This window comes from Pyrgilauda ruficollis, unplaced genomic scaffold (genome assembly GCF_017590135.1).
Source record: "Pyrgilauda ruficollis isolate IOZ18807 unplaced genomic scaffold, ASM1759013v1 scaffold15, whole genome shotgun sequence".
NCBI classification, from domain to species: Eukaryota; Metazoa; Chordata; class Aves; order Passeriformes; family Passeridae; genus Pyrgilauda; species Pyrgilauda ruficollis.
Window position 1 is genome coordinate 9,895,230 of NW_024513654.1, and position 19,721 is coordinate 9,914,950.

A 19,721-nucleotide genomic window follows, 5' to 3' on the forward strand; every position below is an offset into this window, starting at 1 on the left:
AAGCTTAAAATTCTCATTAAAAAACCTGATAAGCATTTGTAAACACAAACAAAACTGGATCAAAAGGAAAGAAGCAGACACCTGAATTTTCATACGAAGAATCAGGCTCAAAAGCACACTCAAGAACACCATTCCTCAAAAGCTACTGAAGAGGGACACTTTCTCAGGTTTGAGGAACAAAGAGAAGCAGGATTTGAAGGACAAGATAAGTGTATTATGAAAATACATTTTAACATGCAAATGTCTACAGTCAATAATACATTTAATATAGAAATATTTGCATGAAAAAATATTTGGTATGTAAATTCACAGCTTCAGAGGAAAAAAGCCCAAGTCAAGCAGTGTTCAACAGTGTGGTTTGACATTCTGTTATCAGTGGATCAAAGTGTCCTTGCTCTGTGGCACAGCTCACCCATTCCTCATTTGTGTCACTGCAATTGCCATTTGGGGTATTCTGTGAACAGTGAGCCAACAGGCGCATCCAAACTGCCTCCACTGTAATCTCACATATTTCCCAGGTGGAACACTGGGAATCCCTGTCAAAACCAGCTTCAGCAGCCCAAGCCCTCCTCCTGCCTGCAGCAAGTCCTTCCGGTCCTTGTAACACCCTCTGCTGCTCAGCCACACCAGGACCCAGGCTGGCAGGAGGATGCAAACTGGTTTTCAGCCAGTTTCCCACACTGATTCCCAAATGGCTTTGCTGACATTGCAAGGGACAGCACAAGGATAAAATCCTGGGGCACTGCAGCCCTGTAACCAAGTATGAAACCCCAGACAGAAACCACCAACAGAGCTGGGAAAGCACTAGCAGGTAAGAGCCAAGAAAACTATGTCTATGACTTTCTTGTATACTACAGATTATGATAAAATTTGGGATTGAGATGAAACACAACAGTTCCTACAGGTTTAATTGGTTTTGCTCTTCCTGCCTTTTTTTTTTTTTTCCACAGAAAGAGAGAAAAAGAAAACATCATCTGGGATGCAACATTATCCAGCTGCACACACAGAGCTCCCAGGAGGTACCTGGCATGCTGGATGAACATACCATGCTCTGGGATGTATAACTCACATCCTGGAGACAAGCTCCATGAACTCTGATGGCTTCATTCCAGAGGCTGAGGAAACACATTGGTGAGTTTTGCATTTGCTGCTTGGGTGCAGTACAAGTTCATTCAGCATTTGCTGACTGACCCCTGGAAAGCCTGGGATGTGTGATCAGTTTAAGGATGCTGGGGAGAAAACAAGGGGTTTGCTTCAAAGTGAGAGTTTGGGAAAAATCTGGTAGTAGTATGAAAGGAGCTTAAGTTTTTCTAAAGAATTAACTCTCGGGATGGTGTCTGGGGACCTGACCACCGCTCAGCTTAGGAAAAACACCCTTATAAATGTAATTGTGTATTATGTCGCTGCTCCAGTGCCCTGTGTGTACCTTCCCTTTCCCCCCTGCCCAAAATGGTGAGGTTTAAGAAGAAAAAGAAAACAAGCATCAGGAGAAAACATAAGACCATGAGATCACTGGCTAAATGCCACAAGGTAAGAAAATCTTGAGACCAGACCTGTCAGCCTTCACTGCTCTCCATCTGTGCTGAGAGAAGAACCTCCATCTGAGCCAGAACAGACACCTTCCATCACCTGCAGGTAACTAAAAGCAGTCTACAAAAGCAGATAGCAAGAGCCTTGCTTGACCTGGTGACCAGCCGTGACTCCTGCTCTTTTCCTCCTTCCCTGGAGTTGTCTTATCTGACCATTTATTTCCCTAAAATCTGAACTGTTAACCCCAAGTAGGAGACTTGCTCAGCTGCTGATCAGCTCAGTTGGCTGGATCAACTACATGCATGTCTGAACTTCAAAACATATTTATTGTTATTATTATAGGTTTATAGGACATAATTAGTTCAAGTCCATTACTTTACAATTCATTCTTACAGTGACAGAAAAGCCCATTCATCTGTAAAAATGGCACAAATGTGACTGGCAATACCCAAAATCCACGAAAGAGATTTTTCTAATTGCCTTGGACTTTAGTTTTTCCTCTTTCCTTTCAGCCTGGTTTGTTACCTCTAGCCATTAAGATTACAACACTGAAGTCCTTGTAGTACAAAACCCCTCCATTACTGAACATAATATGGGTGTTGGGTCCAGTTGTTCTTATTAGGTCTGGTTCAATGCCCGCTCTGTTGGGCCCAGGCTGACTCTCATATAACCCCTACTGTTTCCTGGAAAATTTTCAAACAAATCAACCATTCTTTTATTATTTATTTGCATCTTCTATTGATTTTTTTTTTTTTCTTTTTTTTTTTTTTTTAAGAAAGAGGATATTTGTTAAAAATGCCATCAGCTTTAGGGGACCAAAAAATTAGTATCTCCTTCTCAGCATAGAACCAGCAATAAGACAAAAGTGTTTACAGGAAATCCAGATCTCAACATCTATGAATTGTGATAGAGGATCTTCTCCCCCACCTTCTTTTTTTTTTTTTTTTTTTTTTTAAATTGTGTGTGTGATACTTGTGCCTAGAGAAGAAATCAGCTTTGCTGCAAGGCTACTTTTGGCTTCCACCCGCTCCAATGCTGTTTATGAATTAAAGAGAGTGAGGTACCACCTTCCTGAACAGTACTAGCTAACATTTCCTATGCATGCTCCAGAGTGGTTGCAGAGACTGAGGCACAGGTAGAAATGAGACCCTTCCTAACAGCAACAAGACACTATATCTATGTCAGAACAGAGAAACATACATAGAGAAATCAAATATAAATTCAGATCTGATTCTATCCTGGTGAGAGCCATCACTCTTGGTCTGCTGAGGCACACATTTTAGCTCACATTTTGACCTAACATGCACATGCTGACACACTAAAAAGAGATTCAAAGCTAAAGAAGAGCCCACACTTGGGTTCAGTTTGCCCACGCTTGGTTCAATGCTCCACTGTCGGGCCTAAGAACTGAATTTCAGAATGGATAAATTTTTGTTACACAGAATACTCATCTCTGCTGAAAATACTTTTAAGGACCTGTAAAACAAAAAAGGCTCACAAGGTCTTGCTACAACGTAACTTGTTAATCTAACACCATTTCCCCCTCCGAGCTCTGCCCTCCTGGTTCATGCTGAACTGAATTCTGATACAAAAGAAAACAGGTCGTGTCCTCCCGTGCTTTGATGCCTTATATAGCTCATGGGTTTGGCTTCCATACCCTGTTCTGTATTTTACACCCGTAACTGGGCTACAGAGAGAAAGTAGAACATACCCTCTCTGCCAGGAAGCTGTTTATCTCTCTACTTAGGAGTAAGTCTTATTTAATGAAGGCTTCAATTTTTTTTCCAGGAACATGGAACTGTTGCTTTTAGGCTGCAACATTACATCCTGAGCATCCCCATCTGACACTTTGTAAAATCGAAGAAATCTGCTGTGTTGCTTCTGTTGCAATAACTATTTTCAATGTCAAATCACAAAAATAATAATGAGGTCAGAGAAACAAGAAGTATTAAAGTAAAAAAAAGTGCAGGAGACCAAATGTGAGGAAAATTTATGTTGAGAAAGAACCCCCCAGAAAGCACTGACTTGATATATTTATATCTTTCATAATGTATTGAATGTATATAAAAATAAATACCACCCGACAGAATAACAGCAAATGGACCAACTTATTAGATCACCTAGCAACAGAACATTAACCTACCTTTTATGCTGATCTTTTCTGGCTGGTTTCAGACATCTCCATTTTCTCTATGCAGTGCAATCCATCTTACTGAGAGTTCCCAGCACTGCAAACCAGCAGTGTGTGCACGGCATCATTAACTGGTGTGACTGATCTGGGGTCCGAGCACTCGGGCTGGGCTACCCCGCACCGGAGCGGCTCCTCTCAGGAGCACCTTGAGCTGTTCTGCTCCTGCGATTTCTCGCCTGCTTGTTTGTAAGGAACAGTCTGCTCTCTCTCCCCCCAGCCCCCCCTCCAATATCTTGTCTGCCAGGAGACTTGTTGGAAGCAAACTGGGCGTCTCTTGATCTCAGTTCCAGCCTCCCCATGAAACAGGTTCCAGTCTGAATCAAAGACTTGGCTTTAGCAAACACCGTCAGCTACGTACGTCAGCTGGCAGCAGCACACACACTTCAGGAATATGGGGGAATGGTTGAGGGGCATGGGGAAGTATGTAGGAGAATGTGGACTGAGAAGAGGGTCACCAATGTTATTTTCTGGCACTAGAAAGTTAACTGTTCATCCTCCCTCCTACATATTTCAGTAATGACACACAAATGAATAACTGCAACTCTTTTAAGGCAAAAAACATAATTTGGATAAGTGCCTCAAAATTAAATTAATTCTGAAATTCACCTGATGGGGACATCAAATACCATAAATATCTGAGCTGAAAAAATTTCTTTTTCTAGTTATCTTACAATGGATTTGGGATTTTCTTACACATTGTTCAGGTGAGTAAGATGTGTGTCCAGAGGTCAGCATTTCCTAAACTCGATTTGTGGAACTAGAAATAACTAGATAGGTAGCATTTGTTCAAAATTCTATTAACTGATTTTACTAATACACAGGAATTCCTTACATTAGCGCTCAGGCCAAGCTACACTCTTAAACTGACACAAATTAATATGCATTTAAAAATAGTCATATCTCCTCCCAGCCTGCCCAGCCATTCAATCTTTCTCCCTTTATCACATCTTCGAGATTCATACCAGAAAATGTTTGTAAGGGTTTTTAAAGCTGGTTTGGATTTTATTAAATGGATTCATTTTCAGCTGTATCAGTTACCCTACCAGATAACTGCGTATCTACACAAATGTTTGTTCTGAAATAAAGATAATGATGATACAGGAGCGTCAAACACCATTTCTTCCAGTAGCAATGCAGCCATAAACAATTCGTCATACTACAGCCCAAACTGGTTACTAATCAAATAGTCTAATCCAGCACTGCATATTTAAGTCCCTCTGCTTTTAAACAGAGCAAGCTAATTTAATGATCATCTCTTTTCAGACACCACGTTAAAGAGACTGTATGGCAGCACAATATATTTTTTTCCTAAGAAATAAGCACTTGAGTGCATTTGAACCTTGCTTTTGTGTTGCTGTGTTAAATCTAAAGCACTACTGTTCCCAGTTACATCATGCAATGTTAAAGTCAACACAAATAGTCAAGCTGTGCAACTCACACTTTACTCAGTGTAAACTGGAATGGAGCCAGACACACTTTATTGTCAAGAAGTGAGAACTAAGTGGGTCGCTGACAGCCACACAGAACATGAGAATTTGAGGCCTGTAGCTTTACCTTTAGCTGCAGGGGTGATGTTTTTTCTCTGTTAAGGAAGGTTCCTTATAATGCACTCAGCCTGTAGCAGGTGCAGTCTGCACCTCCACATTTGCAGCCCGGCCTGCCAACATTTTTCAGCACAAGTGGGGAAAAAACTTCCGGAGCCCAGAATGCTGGTTTGATGTATCCAATATGCTCTACCACATGGCCATAAATGCTATTTGCATGTGTGGAGTCTCATAAATGAACTTGCATGCTTAACCCTGTAGACACAAACTATTTCCTTCACTGCTGCATGAGTTTTTCATGTAAAAAAAGGGAGGGAACCCTTGATAAGGAAGTTATCCAGTCACCCTTTTCTGAGAGTCAGTATGATAAAAGACAAAACCAGTCTCAAAAGCACAACCCTGGGAGTTCAGATCCAAGGTCCACCCTGCCCACTGCAGAAGCCCTTGTGCCAAGGAAAAGCAGTACATAACCGGGATGTTGCCATCACTGCAGTGTGTGACACCTGAGCAGCCAGCAGTGTAATGGTTTCCTTGCTCTGCTCCACAAAATGTTTTCTTTTTTTACACAAAAACTGTTAAGATTGTGCAGACAATATGAACATTTTGAGATTATGATGTTCTATACACAAAACATGCAAGTCAGAACAAACCCAGTCACACATGCAAACTAGTTACAGAAAAGTAGCAGAGGAGGAATACAGAGTTTGTTGGTGAAACAATTCACGCAGGTGACAATGAAAAGCACTTTATTTTTAAAGACTCACCCCTCCTTATCTACATAATCACTTGTACTTAAGTCACCTAAAAATATTTCACGAGTTAGTAGACAAGAGAGCTAAATTAAAAGATTATGTTCTGGTAGCACTTATCCGTATTAAGCTGTGAAAGTAGGCACACACACATAGCCCACACACAGAGACAATGGCTGAACAATGTCCCTGTGTCACCTGAAAAACATGAAACCTGGGTTTCTCCACAGTATAAAATAAGAACTTCTCCATGAAAAGAAAACTTAACTGGAAAAGCTGATGGCAATCACAGCCTTCCATATTTTGCAACACCCTTCCTCTCCCTCTCTTGCAAAGTCTCCACCTTCCTCTGGTGACTTTTTTCTTGGGCTATCCCTGACCTGCACACATGCAGGGGAAAACAATTCTACTTTATATACAGATCTACATAAGGTTATGGAGTAGAAGAAATAGGTCTGTTATGTAAATACTTTTTTTGAAATCCATTGATTCACATCGAGCTGGATAGAGCCATTTGGAGTAACAAGGACTACTCCCAGTAACCTGCAGGAGCCCTCCTGGGTCACTGGTACAATGTGTGACATTGGAGAGCAGGGAAACTTCTTATCAGTCCCAGGGCACATGAAAAGTCTTGGTGATTTATGGCAGTTTGATTATCCTGAGAAATGTCATGGCCAAAGCAGCTGCCTCCTCCTGTGTTTTGCTGGAGGGTCAGAGGCTGTGATGGTGGGCAATCCAGATGATCGACACAAGGCAACTGCTGGATTTTACAAATATTTACACCAACAACCGATCCTGTGTATGGTAGCATGCAGCCAAACCTTTTTATAGCCCAAACCCCTGGAGTTGCTCTCTCTTCACATCAAATCCTGACCTTTAGCACTACCGACAGCTCAGTGTAGACCTCGTTTAAGACCACCACCACGCACTGACCATATGGAATTGCAGCTCAACGCCCTCCGTAACTCACAAGTAAGCACTGGGAAACCTGGCCAACAGCTAATCTCAGTAGAACAATTGTAACTGGAAACTTGAAGAAAAGATGAAATTGTGCCAGGTCTTCGATCATACAGTCTTCAGGACAAATTGTATCTTTATTAATATCATGCACCACACCCTGCACAACTCTCCCCAGTTCATCTTGGGATCTCTGAATCACTCTGCCATAAATTTTATATGAACAGCAATAACATAAATCACATTAATACACCAATATCAGCTTGACCATGTCAAAATAAACTGGCTAGCTTCTCAAAAAAGGAATTTTAACATTTTACTGACTTATACATAATTCTCACATTAAACAGAAAACAAGATCATTTCAAAAACTGATTTATGATAGCTATACTTAAAACTCAAAATATTTTAGATAAAACAACACAACTACATGTATTGATTTCACATATGAAGAAGAGGCTTAGTGTAAATGTTACGGTTGTCTTAAGGTTTTTAACTAGAATTACAAATGGTAATTTTAGGGATTGATGAAAGTGTGAGACAAATGATGCCAGCCAAGCCCAGGCCTGACGGTACAGCAGGCACGTTGCCACTGACTGGCCATGAGCAAGGGAAAAAACCTTAGGTATTGTGAGAAAAGAGCTATCCCCTTACTCTAGCAAATGCTTAAAAAAAAGCAAGCTCAAATTGAGGTGTAGAGGGAAGGCTCTGTTAATAGGACTAACAGCTTATATCAGCCATGAGATGGCACAAGGGACAAAAAACTGTAAATCATTATTCACAGATTATACTGAGAGTGTCTTTTCTCACCCCATTCAAGGCTCCAAGACTTTCTTTTTTCTCCATTACCAAAATTAGTCTTGCTTTAGCATATGGGACATTTTTTTCCCTCCTTGGTCCATTTACAAACAAATGTTTGTGACTGTCAAAACACAACAAGGGAAAAGTTAACAAACACAAGAACTTGATGAAGGTTATAGTTGTATCCCTAATACTTACAAAATTATCAGCTTCAGAGGACTTAAGTTACACATACCTTATGCTACAATTTTTCATGTTTTCCTGGCTGCCTTGAGGCAATTCTGCCTCTCCCAGTGAATGTGTTTCAGTCCCCCTCCTCTGAAAATACCATTCCCTAATTGCGCTAAGCACACCTCTCCATGAAGTTTGAGTCTACAGTGGTTACACAAAGGCATCAGGGTTAAAAATAATCTGGGGGAGGAGAGCAGGGGAAAGTGTGGAGCGGAGCAGAGCAGGGCCACAAGGACCTGGCTGATCTACTCAAAAGTTCAAAAGGCAATTACTTTATTAGCTGCGTTCACAGCATGTTGCTTTAATTATCCTTCCCAGGGAAATCCCTAGGATTTACAGTAGTGAGAAACACTTTTTCTGTGTATAGCCACATGGTTAATATTGTGTGTATAGTCACATGATTAATATTGTCTTCAGCTTGCTTGAAAATAATTAACGCCCCCGCAACAACTACCCAACTAGCATATACAGAAAGTTTCACATGCATTCAAAGTTTAACCTATACAAATATGCACATCAATCTCAATTGACTTGGCCTGAATTTGACCTCCTTCTTGCCTCTGTCATCTTTTACTCATGGTACTAGAAAAGCAAATTGAATTTACTGAGCCAAAGGTCTTCTACACCTTCAGGAATGGAAAAGTATTCCCCTGAATTTCAAGCAAACCCAGCTGATGGCAGAGGGTCACTTTGGACTTAACCACAGCACTTAACAGAGAAGCAGATGTGCCCAGAGCAGCAGCCAGCACATCTCTGAACAAGTGCTGAAGATTTACTAACAAAAGCTTTGGTAAGACAGACAGTGAGGGGTAGGGTGAGTCAGCATCGAGCCCAGTAGTAAGAGCAGTATTTTAAAGTCAAAAGCAAAATACATAAATATTTCATAATTAGGTTACTATTATTTTCCAGTACAAGCAAGCAATTATGTACTGTTATCCCATAGTTCTCCTCCTCCATCATCACTTGTAAGCCCTGGAAACTTGGATAAAATAAAAGGCACTCCACAGCAAACTACTCTGGTATTACAGAGCATGGATGCATCCTGGCATGCCACACAAAGTCATGGGGACTTGCACACATCTGTGATTGTTCTTAGAATGGAACACCAAATGACACTGAACACTTGTCCTAGAGATTCAAACCATCCTCTCCTTTGATCTCAGTTGCATGAAAGATGAATATTTCACAACTAAAGAGGAGATGGTCCAACGTACTGAGAAAAGAACTTCCCAGCAGCCAAAGTGGTACAAGCAACCATCCACCCCAGACTGCTTCAGAAGACACTCACTTTGCCATGCAAGTGAGGAATGAAGAAATGCTTCCTGGTTTCTCCTCTAACCAGGGACTTGAAGAAGCTGCAGCAGCAGTAACTCAGAATTCCAGTTGCAAAGACTCTGTCATAATTTTGAAGGCACGTGCAGCCTTTGATCAGTCACATGCAGCACTAAAGACTCTCCCCTCAAATCCTTTCCCCAAACAATTCTTCCAGTTTTGCCTTCTACTAAAGTTTTTTTTGTTTTGTTTGTAATTTCAACAATATTCTAAAGCCAACAAATATATTAGATGGATCTGTCTTCTCGTTAAAATGAAATATTTAAAAGTAATTTTATTTGAATTTCCAAAGTTGCTAATTGAAATGCTATTGGCTTGTTTCCAAATAAACCTGTGTATGTTTATACTGGGTGGAAGTATCTGTTACCCATGGGCTCAAGTTCAGAGTCTGAAATGTAGAGGCAAATTCTTCTCTCAACTCCAACATTAAGAATTAAAAGCAACAAATTTAAAAGTCAATCAGTGATTTTTAGAAAAATGACATTATATTCTGAGCTTTGGTGATGCTTTTTTCCCCTCAATATTTGAATAACTGATGGAAATGATCCTATGTAAACAGCATTTCACCTTACACCATAAGAAAATTATTGATGATACAAAAAAATGAGACTTTGGAGAGTCCATCTACTTGATGAATAAAGGTACGTAACGTTTTTCTAGGTTTTTCAGGGTTTTTTTACTTTTGTGTTGGGTGCTTTGTGGGTTTTTTATAAACATCTGTAAAAACCTAACATTGTTCAAAGAATTAAAGATATCCATGCAAGAACATGCCCAAAAAATACCACAAAACTTGATTAATACAGTGCTGAATAGTAGGTGATTAGATGCTTGCCAAGGGCTCCTTCATGACAGCTCTCACAGACGTGCTGGAATGCTGTGGAGGACAGCACTGACCTAGGGCAGCCACAGCTCTGCCTTAACCACAGTGGGGATGGAGAGGAACCACATCTTTTTTTTTTTTAGAACTCATTTCTTAATCCAAAGAGGAAAAAAGGAATCTGCAGGACTGATCTGGTCTCAGGAGTTGGATCTCAATGGTTTCTGGAAGAATAGGAGTAGGTGCTGCTTTTAGAGTTGGGCAGTACTTAGATTTATTTTTTTCCTGTAAGATGTGTTTCTCTTACTTGCTAATTTATTGCATCAATTTGGGCAGGGAGATAGCTGGATTTCTATTTTTATTTTAATTACTGAGTGATGCTTCCAGTGTGCATTGAAACAAGCATGTAAGATACCATTTGGGGGTTGCTGTGCGTTTATAATTTTGTTCTTTGTAATTCTCTGACAAATTGCTAAGGAATTTTGATTTTGGCCTGCCTCATCACTACATGTTCTCTCTCTGTGATAAACTATCAAAACTAATCAAAGTTTGTACTGCAAAGCAGTCAGTATGATGTGATGAAAGCATGCAAAGTTTTGTGTTATATGAACAGACTTTTTCCTGAGACTTCTGGCTTCAAACTCAGAAAAGTGGAATTCATAATGAGAAACACTCCTCCTACCTGGCACACAACCCCCATACCTCAGAGAGAGCAATTATACAATTATGCTGGATGAAACTTGAAGAAAGGTTTTCATTACATCTATCCTGTGTTCATTTTCATGTCATATTCAACACGTTGTTTGTAACTGTGTGATACTGGACTGGGAGACCAGTGGTTTCTAGAAGACTAAAATGGATGGTTTATTTTTTTGAAGTTATTTTTAACTGTCACATTCACGAGGCACTGGATATGAAGCCTTCAATAATTATACATCTGATATATAAATAGCAAGACATGAGAAATAAGTAAACAAATAAACCCTCCTGGCCACTCTTGGCATGGTGCAGCAGGTTGTGGGCATGCCTGGCTGTCCTAAAGTAAATCAGCAGCCATCCTGAGCTAACAGCACATTCCACCTTTTCATTCTCTGTTAGAAACTGTCTCCCACAACAGTAAGTTCTCCAAGTTGGCTCTTTCATTCTTGTATTCACAAAAAGTAAATGCTGCCTTGCGTAATTATGACAGCACTTTCACAAGTTCAGAAACACAATGCTTTAATGTCACTTGTCTATTTAAGATTTTAATATTTTATACACCTAAAAGGTATTTGCCCCTTTTGCAGGAAAGTATGTTTTAGTCCTTAAAACTGAGAATTTAAATTATCTCTTAATTCTGCAAACTCGTGATCAAGTTCAGTTAATTATCTACACTTAACCTGGACTTTTTTTAGTCAGTGCCCTATAATCAGACGGACTGAGCAACTTGTATTTCAGGTACTGAGGATGCTGTTCAGCATCAAAATCCTACATCTTTAACCAGATATCAGTTTCTGTAAAGCACCAGCAAATAATGTTTTTACCTTCATACCAAGTTTGGCTTAAAATAACCAACAGGTTCAGAAGTTAAGCGGCAGGAATGAATACATGCACAGTGTGATCAGGTGAGCTCTCATTTTCATAGAGCAGCAGGTGAACAAGCAGTACCTGGACCTCTCTGACCTGCAGCATGAGCCCAGACACAGATTAAGTCATTTAAAATAACCTCCCAGGATAATTAAGCTGAAGTTGTGAACAAGCGTAATTTTGCAAACATGGACTATCAAAGGGGAACTTGGATATAGAAGAACCAATAGTTTTCTTTCTTCTTAATAAGCAGCATTTGTGCCCATAATTGGGAGTACTTCTGAAACACAAACAAAGCAACAGGTATATTTAGAAATTTAAATTTGTAGGTTAAATTCAAAAACAGCATGAACCCTCAAAGCATACTAAAGTCTAGCCAGTGTTAAAACTGGTATCTATAAATAGCCTAAGTTCATTGTTCTGAGAGGAGACCAGCATTCAAAATTCTCCAAGTGCCAGTGAGCAATGACCCAAGTTAGTTCTACCTGAGCAATAAAAGCACTCAAAAAAAAAAAAAAAAAGAGAAATGTACTAGTAGGGGTTGAATTTTTTTTTTTTTTTACTCTCTTCTTCCATTTCCAATTGCATCATCACCACTAGCAGAAAGATAAGTCAATTCAAATAATGACACTCAAGTGATCCCGTGTTAAAAAAAAAAAAAAAAGAAAAAAAAGAGAACCACACTTTCATTGTGATTCTTGTGTCTCATCTGACCTCCTCAGTACAACCACGAAAAAGACAAGGGTGGGGGTGGGGGGAAGAAAGGAGGAAAAACAAAAGACCAAACCAAAAATCTGAACAAATTGCTGCACAGGCTCAGAATATCAGTTAAGAAATATAGCTGCTCTGAAACATTTAAAGAGAATACAAAAGGGCCTCTACAATAGTATAACCTTTGCCTCTGTCTGCCAGCATCACAGTTTACACGGTTTCCATGGAAACCCTCTGCAAACATATGAATGTGCTTGTTGCGTTAGATGTCGAACAGAAAATCCTTTGTGGCAACTCTGGAGGGCCATGGCCAGTGCCAACCTCCCAGTGGAATAATGCCCTTCACTATGCCTTGCCCAGCAGGCTCATGACACACTCGCTCACATGGCACAGCTGCTGCCACCGCTTGTTTTTCCCCAACTGATAAAAAAAGAGGATTAAAAAAAGTGCACATCATAACTATTAAATATTTCCTCCTTCACGGAGAGCCCGTTTTGCCTTCACCAAACTGACAGCAAAGTCTTTGGTTCTGGACTCTCAGATGTAATGCAGGAACTGTTCAGTGAGGACTGACTGGGAGGCTTCCAGCAGGGCATTGGGAATACATTTGCATACTGAGTAGATAGCTACCCAGGAAGGGGATGCCACAATTCTTCATTATTATGTGCTTTGAGAAAAACACATTAAAAATACACATAAAACCTCAGCATGCAATAGGTACACCACTCCAGAATATAAAACTAGTTTCATCACATTATTTCTCATCATGAAAAGACCAACTGACCTACAAATAACTCACTGGATGGGCTCCTTTTTCAGCTCTGGAGGCAGGAAGATTCTACCCAAGACAGTGAAGTGTCATCAGGAGAGGTGGTTTCTTTTTTCTGTTGTTAGGGGTAGATGTGTAAGTGAAAGCTGAGGAACTAAAAAACTGGTTTCTGCTTTACAAAGAGGAGTATTGCTACTGGTAAACACCTAAATGTTGCGTCCCTTCTGGGTTTTCTCAAAATTCATGTCCACTCTGTAGCTCTACATATTTTACCAGCACTGAAATATGAGCACTTCTAATAAAAGTGCACCTTTAAGACCAGCAGCATACATACCTGGAACAAACCTTGTTTGTAAGCTAAAGCATTGCCCTACATCCTTATTCCTCTGAAAAAACAAATTTTTGGTACAGCAAATTAGACATTAGAAAAAGCTTCTTCAGCCGGGTGGTTGGGCACTTTAATAGTTCCCCAGGGCAGTGGTCACAGCACCAAGTCTGACAGAGTTCAAGAAGTGCTTGGACAACGTTCTCGGGCACATTGTGTGATTCTGGGGGATGTTTCTTTGCAGAGCTAAGAATTGGACTTGATTTTTGTGTGTCCCTTCCAACTCAGTCTGTTCTGTGATCCTGGGACTCTAACTTCTGAGATATCAATGCCATAATCTACCTAATTGCTCATCAATGTGCACAGCTTCAGGGAGATTACCTTCAGGGAGGATGACTCCTCCAAAGGCCACATTTAAGATCAAAGTCTTTGGACCCTGCATGGGATGTGAAACCCTAACTGTGCCATTCCGCGTAGAACTGGGGAGGTCAGCACCTTTCTGCTTCTGACCGGACGCTTCACCTGCCATTCAGCCATTTCCAGCCGCTTCTACTGTCGGTGGCAAAAACCAGCAATGTAACCATTTTGTCTTAAAAGCTGAAGAATGAAGGAAAACAGATTTTGTACTAGATAGAGAAAACAAACTGAACACTTTCAACTTTGCCAGTTCTCAGTTTTTGCGTTTGCTTCTTTCCCTTTCCCAGAGACGGCCCTGAGGGGAAGCCCTCCCTGCTCCCTCATGGCCGCCCTCACCTCACACCCACCATCAGCCCAGGCCCCCAGGCAGCAGCTGCCAAATTAACTCTGAGGGCAGCCAGTCTCTCCTTTTAGCCTTGCCTGCAGAACACAGTACCGTGGGGTCACTCAAAGCCCGTGTTGTTCCAATGCTCTAATAACCCATTGTTCCCCCGCGGTCGCCTCAGCGAGATAAAACGAAAGGCCGCGTTTTCCAAGGGTAAGCGAATTCCCACTGCCAGCCAAGGGCTCGGCCTCACATGGGGCCAGCCCATCCTGCGGCTCGGCGGGGACGCGGTGGGTTTGTTTTTGTTAGGGGGGGTTTGCAGGAACATCTGCTCAGTGAAGGGACGGCGTGGGTCTCACCATCGCCTTCCCTGAGGGGCTGTGCAAAGCCATGTTCACTCCCTCCGCACTCAGTAAAGACACTGCATTGACAGTCCCACAGCTAAAATCTGCCTCCTACCTGCTGGATGTTTATAATCTGCTTCCTACCTGGGGTTGCAGGAAGATTGGCAATCTAATGGTTGCTACTGCAAGTTTCACAGGAGAGGGGAGCCGCAGGATGGGCTCAGGGCAGAGAGCCCCGAGGGCAGGGCTGAAGCACCCCCAGCATCACATCCACCAGACTCCAGGTACACAACGTGTAAGCACTGGGATGGGAGAAAGGACACAACTGGCAGAAATTAATCCAACAATACAGGAAATTATAAGATTGAAAAGTCACTCGTTTTATATTTTCACCACATCCTCTCGTCCAGTAATGAAGTTCGCTGAACATCATTAACATTCCGCTAATGAGACATCCAACTGCCCAGAACGGCAGTAACGAACGTGAGCTCTGTTTCCACCAAATCTACCAGAAAGATTTCTAAGGGTCTGCTTTCCCACTGACAGGGACACATGACTCCAATTAGCCTTAATAAAGGAACAGTGCATTCAGTGGGAGAGAAACTTCCCAAGGTTGCATAACTGAACTGCAGCATGCTCAAGACACAGTATAGACTGCTAAGAGAAGTTAGCAGCCCCAAAACTGCAGGGACAGGCCAAATTCTTCCATTACTTTGCCATTAACTTTTGTCATAGTTCCGACTTCCTTGCTTTAGGCAGTGAGAGTACTCAAAGTTTTTTTTTATGACAGAAAAATGGAAATGTAAAATTTTAATGGAAAAGCAAATCAGATAGTGGAATGTTTAAATTCTATTTTTAGGCTGAAATAAATTAACTTCAGATATGCACTTTCTAAATGCATTGTCCCTACATACTACTCTTGCCTCCACGGTATATAAATTCTTACTTTTCTAACAATGCAAATTTGTTGACAGGATGACAGGTTAAAGTTTATCTTTCAGGCTGCTTCCCTTGCCCCAGTCACAAAAATCTAGTTATGTCAATTTATGTCCCTTTCAATGCTCAGTGAGGCGAGGAAATGGAGTGGAGTGCCAGAATGTGGAAACAATGCAAAAAAACTAATGCCAGAACTTAGTATCTGCCTCCTAGGCTAAGCTCTGCTTGCCCTCACAAAGCTTTGGGATTAATATTGTGTATCTCAAAACTGTGCTTAAGAAAAACCTTCATTCTAGATGTTGAAAGCACGATTAATCTACTGAAAGTTAGAAGCTTTTTGTTCATCGCTTCTCCCCAGTTTATATATTTTTAAATATTTGGGTACTTAGCTCTTGTTTTTTTTTTTTTTCTTTGACCGGGGTGCATGTATGCTTTTGGATACTAGAAAATTGAATTTAATAGACAATTTAAAACTAGTTGGTCATGCCTTTACCATAAGAATCTCTCTGATTCTGGAGTAATGAAAGAATCTGATGTAATTGAAGAAATTCAATACAATTGCAGCATACATTAATGAAGGCTGTCTCATGCACTCTGCTATAGCTTTAAATGAGAGTAGACTTCTCTATTATTATCACACTGCAATGACTAATATGGCAGAATATCTAGTCTGCTACTACTCACACAGATGATAAAAACTCATTAGCACACATACTCACAGAAGTTGAACTACTTTGATACAGTAAAGAGAGATGGGGAACTACAGTGCAACAATTGCTGTAACTGTGTGACCAGTAATGAGAGGCTTTAGAGAGCCATGTGTTTAAACATATCAAGATTACCTACCTATAAAAAACCCCAAACCCAACAACAATTAAAAGAAACAATCCCAAACCAAACTCAACCACAAACCAAAATATAATTGATTAATTTTATTTCACAGACTTAAAAGCTCAAAGGTACAGGACCCATGGTACTGTAGCACAGTGGAATCAGCCCTGTGCCCCATGTGGCTGTGCTCACTTCAGCTGCCAACAAACACTCAAAACTCTGAGCCCAGTCCTATTGAGTCTGGTGGTCTACTTGGCTTCAGCAGAAGCAAAATCAGATCTCATTTCCTAAAAAAACAAAACAAAACAAAACAAAACAAAAACCCAACAAACCCCATCCCATTCCATAATATACAGAATGACCAATTCTAACAGACCGATTTATGGATACATGATACTAACTACAGTGGGAAACTCCATTCAAACAGAGAAACTGTAACTCACCAGTCATGTCACAACACTGAAGATAAAAATCATGCTGGCGTCAAATAGAAGACACTCAAATTACAAGACAACTATCTGCAGCATCCATCCTCAACCATTCTGTCAAACACACAACTGCAATAGCACAAAGCATCATTATGACAGGAATAAAAGGCTCTTTAAATGCTCCTTTTATTTTTTATTGAATGAACCCACTCTTACACAAAGTTCACTCAACGATGTCTCGAGCTTTAGCACTGCCAAACCCTGTATTTCATTAGTCAACTATGGCTTGTCAGTCACATACAGAACAATCTGAAGTATTTATTGACTGCATACAATTTCTTCATGTAGTAGGTCAGGTGGTTGTTTAAGACACTGAACTTATTACTATATTGATAAATGTAGTTGTCAGGACAAGAATCTTTCCCTTGTTACACCACAGCTGACCAAACACTTCCCTGCTCCAAGTTACTGACAAAACCCAAAGGGAGTTAAAAACCAAAGCCACAGACTCCTCCCAGGCAGTGCTAGTTTCAGCATTTTCTGTAGTTGACTCTTCTCACAGATCAGTAATCTTTACTAACAGTGCCTCCCTCCAAGGAAGCACACTGCACCACACCTCCCAATTGTTTTAGAAGTACATATATACAAAGACCACAGTTGAAAAAGATACCATCAGACGTGGCGAGTCCAGAGAAATCTTGTCCTAAATATTTTTCAAGTTTATGCATGAGAAAAGGGTGGAGAAAGAAACCACAGCTGAAAGATTCACAAACATAAATTCATTTACAGGTTTGCAAAGCAAATCATGCCACCAACCTGTCACGTAACCCACAGGAAACACAGTACAGACAGTCTGGATCAAGATACTCACTGCAGGATGAAATTAAATTGCCCAGCTCCTATATGAGTTCCATAAAACTGGTTGGATTTTTTTGCCACTCTTAATCTTGCAGTCAGACAGGCACTAGATTAAAGTGAAGGCAGAGCAGAGAACAACCAGTCTCTAACCTTTAACAACTTCTTACATGCTGGGGTAATTAAGAACACTGTTCTCATACACTGTTTATTGCCTTGAAAGGATCACCAGTTGGTTACTGGCCATAAAAACAACTGCAGCTCTATAATTCTTTAAATATTTACTAACAACATACACCAGAGTGCAAACCCCAGAACTCTATTCTTGATACTCAGACCTTTCTGTCCAAACACAAATTGACAAAAAGACCTTCTGGCAAAACCACTCCAGAATGCTTTTACTCTTTGGTTTTGAAGCAGAGATCTGCCTTTTTCCCCTCCCTACAACACCACCCACTCTTCCAAACAAATAAGTAATCCAGTGTTGCACAGGAATTTTAATTGTTTCCATAACTTCTGCTACCTGCCAAAAAAGTACTTAGTATGACAGATATGGAACAGGGTGCCTATGATACATGTATATTTATAATAAGATATGAACATATATATGGATATGTACAACATACAACTCAAATAGTTAACTTTTGTATAGCTATAAAAACTAAAAGCCCTTCAAGGAGGCAACCTTCGTTCTTTGAAGTAACAGCCATGATTTGAGTTACTGACTCCCTGGCTCAGATTTACAATCAAATTACTACAGCTGAACTTCCGGCACACCATGTGAGCCAGACTTGGGTTGGTGTCCCCTTGCGTGCTCTTAGCCACGACAGACAAGGTCACAGCGGAAATCCCTTGCATGGAAGGCTGAAAAACTCGCATGTAAGGATGCACTCCTTTGCATTTGCTGGAAGTACAATCCCACGGCTCTCTGCAGCAGTCTCTGCAAGAGTTTGGCTGATGTGGGTGCTGAGACTGAAAGTTTGGCTCCTTTCAAGAGTTGTGTAATTTCTATTTATTTATTTATTAAAGATCTTGGTCTGTCAACCCTTCCTCACTCTGTACAGTATTTACCATAAATAATGGCCCTGGTTTCAGTGGGACCTTTGAAATACTCATCTTACAGTACAAGAAGTTACACAACCCAAGCCGGTGGGGACATTTTCAGCATATTTGTACAACTTCATTTATTTAGTCATTAAGACTAGGTCTTAAAACAACAAAACCTTTTTCAAGCATTTGTTTAAACCATTCATTCCAGGTATGAGACTATTTATAAATATATGGTATGCAAATACCGTGTACTAGTAAAACACTTACAAGAGTTGTAATTATTTTGGCAAAAGAGCTTAGAGATCTTCCCCTGAGTAAACTGCATGGCAGCATAAGCCTACTAGTAGGGGAGGTGAAACAATCCCATAAAACAAAAGTGCATTTAAAACATTTTAATAAACAAGGGGAAAAGTATCTGTTATCCTTTCATACTGGAAGCTCACAAAATACTATCTTCAACAACAGGTACCACACATTTTTCCACTGATTTTACAACTAAGCCCAGCATGCTGCAGCTTCTGACAGCATTAGGGCTTCGAATCTACTTTTGACAGCATTTTTTCATTTGTGATGGGTGGTTTGTTTTTGGATTGTTATGGGCTGGGTGAAGCCTCGAGGCAGACATGCAGCCCTGTTGATAACATATGTATTTTCCAACCCCGTGATAAATTTCCCATAGCTGCTGGGCTGGAACATGACTTTCAGCAACTTCACTGTTTCACATTTGGCTAAAGTAACATCAGTCCATTTTATAAATTAGCTCCAAGAGTATACATGAAAGACAACCATTTTCTAAACAGATTGCTTTCAACGCTCAACTTCAGACTCCTATGTTCAGAAAACAATGATTACTGCTTTCAGAAATCCAAATCTCCACAACCAGATTTTTTTCTCAAGCTGGAAATCCAAAGTCAGAAATTAATTTGGCAAGGTGCACCTGGAATTTGAATATCAACGTCAACAGTGCTGGTTCTTACATCTTAGGAGAGGTTTTACTTCATATGCAAATCCT

General features: G+C 40.5%; 1 protein-coding gene across 5 annotated transcripts in view; it reads right to left on the minus strand.

The window, feature by feature from the left end:
• ADD3 (adducin 3) overlaps nt 1–19,721 on the minus strand; it is a 92,190-nt gene that overhangs the window by 25,078 nt on the left and 47,391 nt on the right. The window contains exon 1 of one of the 5 annotated variants that reach the window (XM_041461168.1): nt 3,674–3,922. The exons of the other annotated variants lie outside the window; for them this stretch is intronic. The gene's annotated coding sequence lies outside the window, so the exon portion shown is untranslated. Of the gene's footprint in view, nt 1–3,673; nt 3,923–19,721 lie in introns of those variants that run through there. 5 annotated transcript variants of the gene reach the window in all.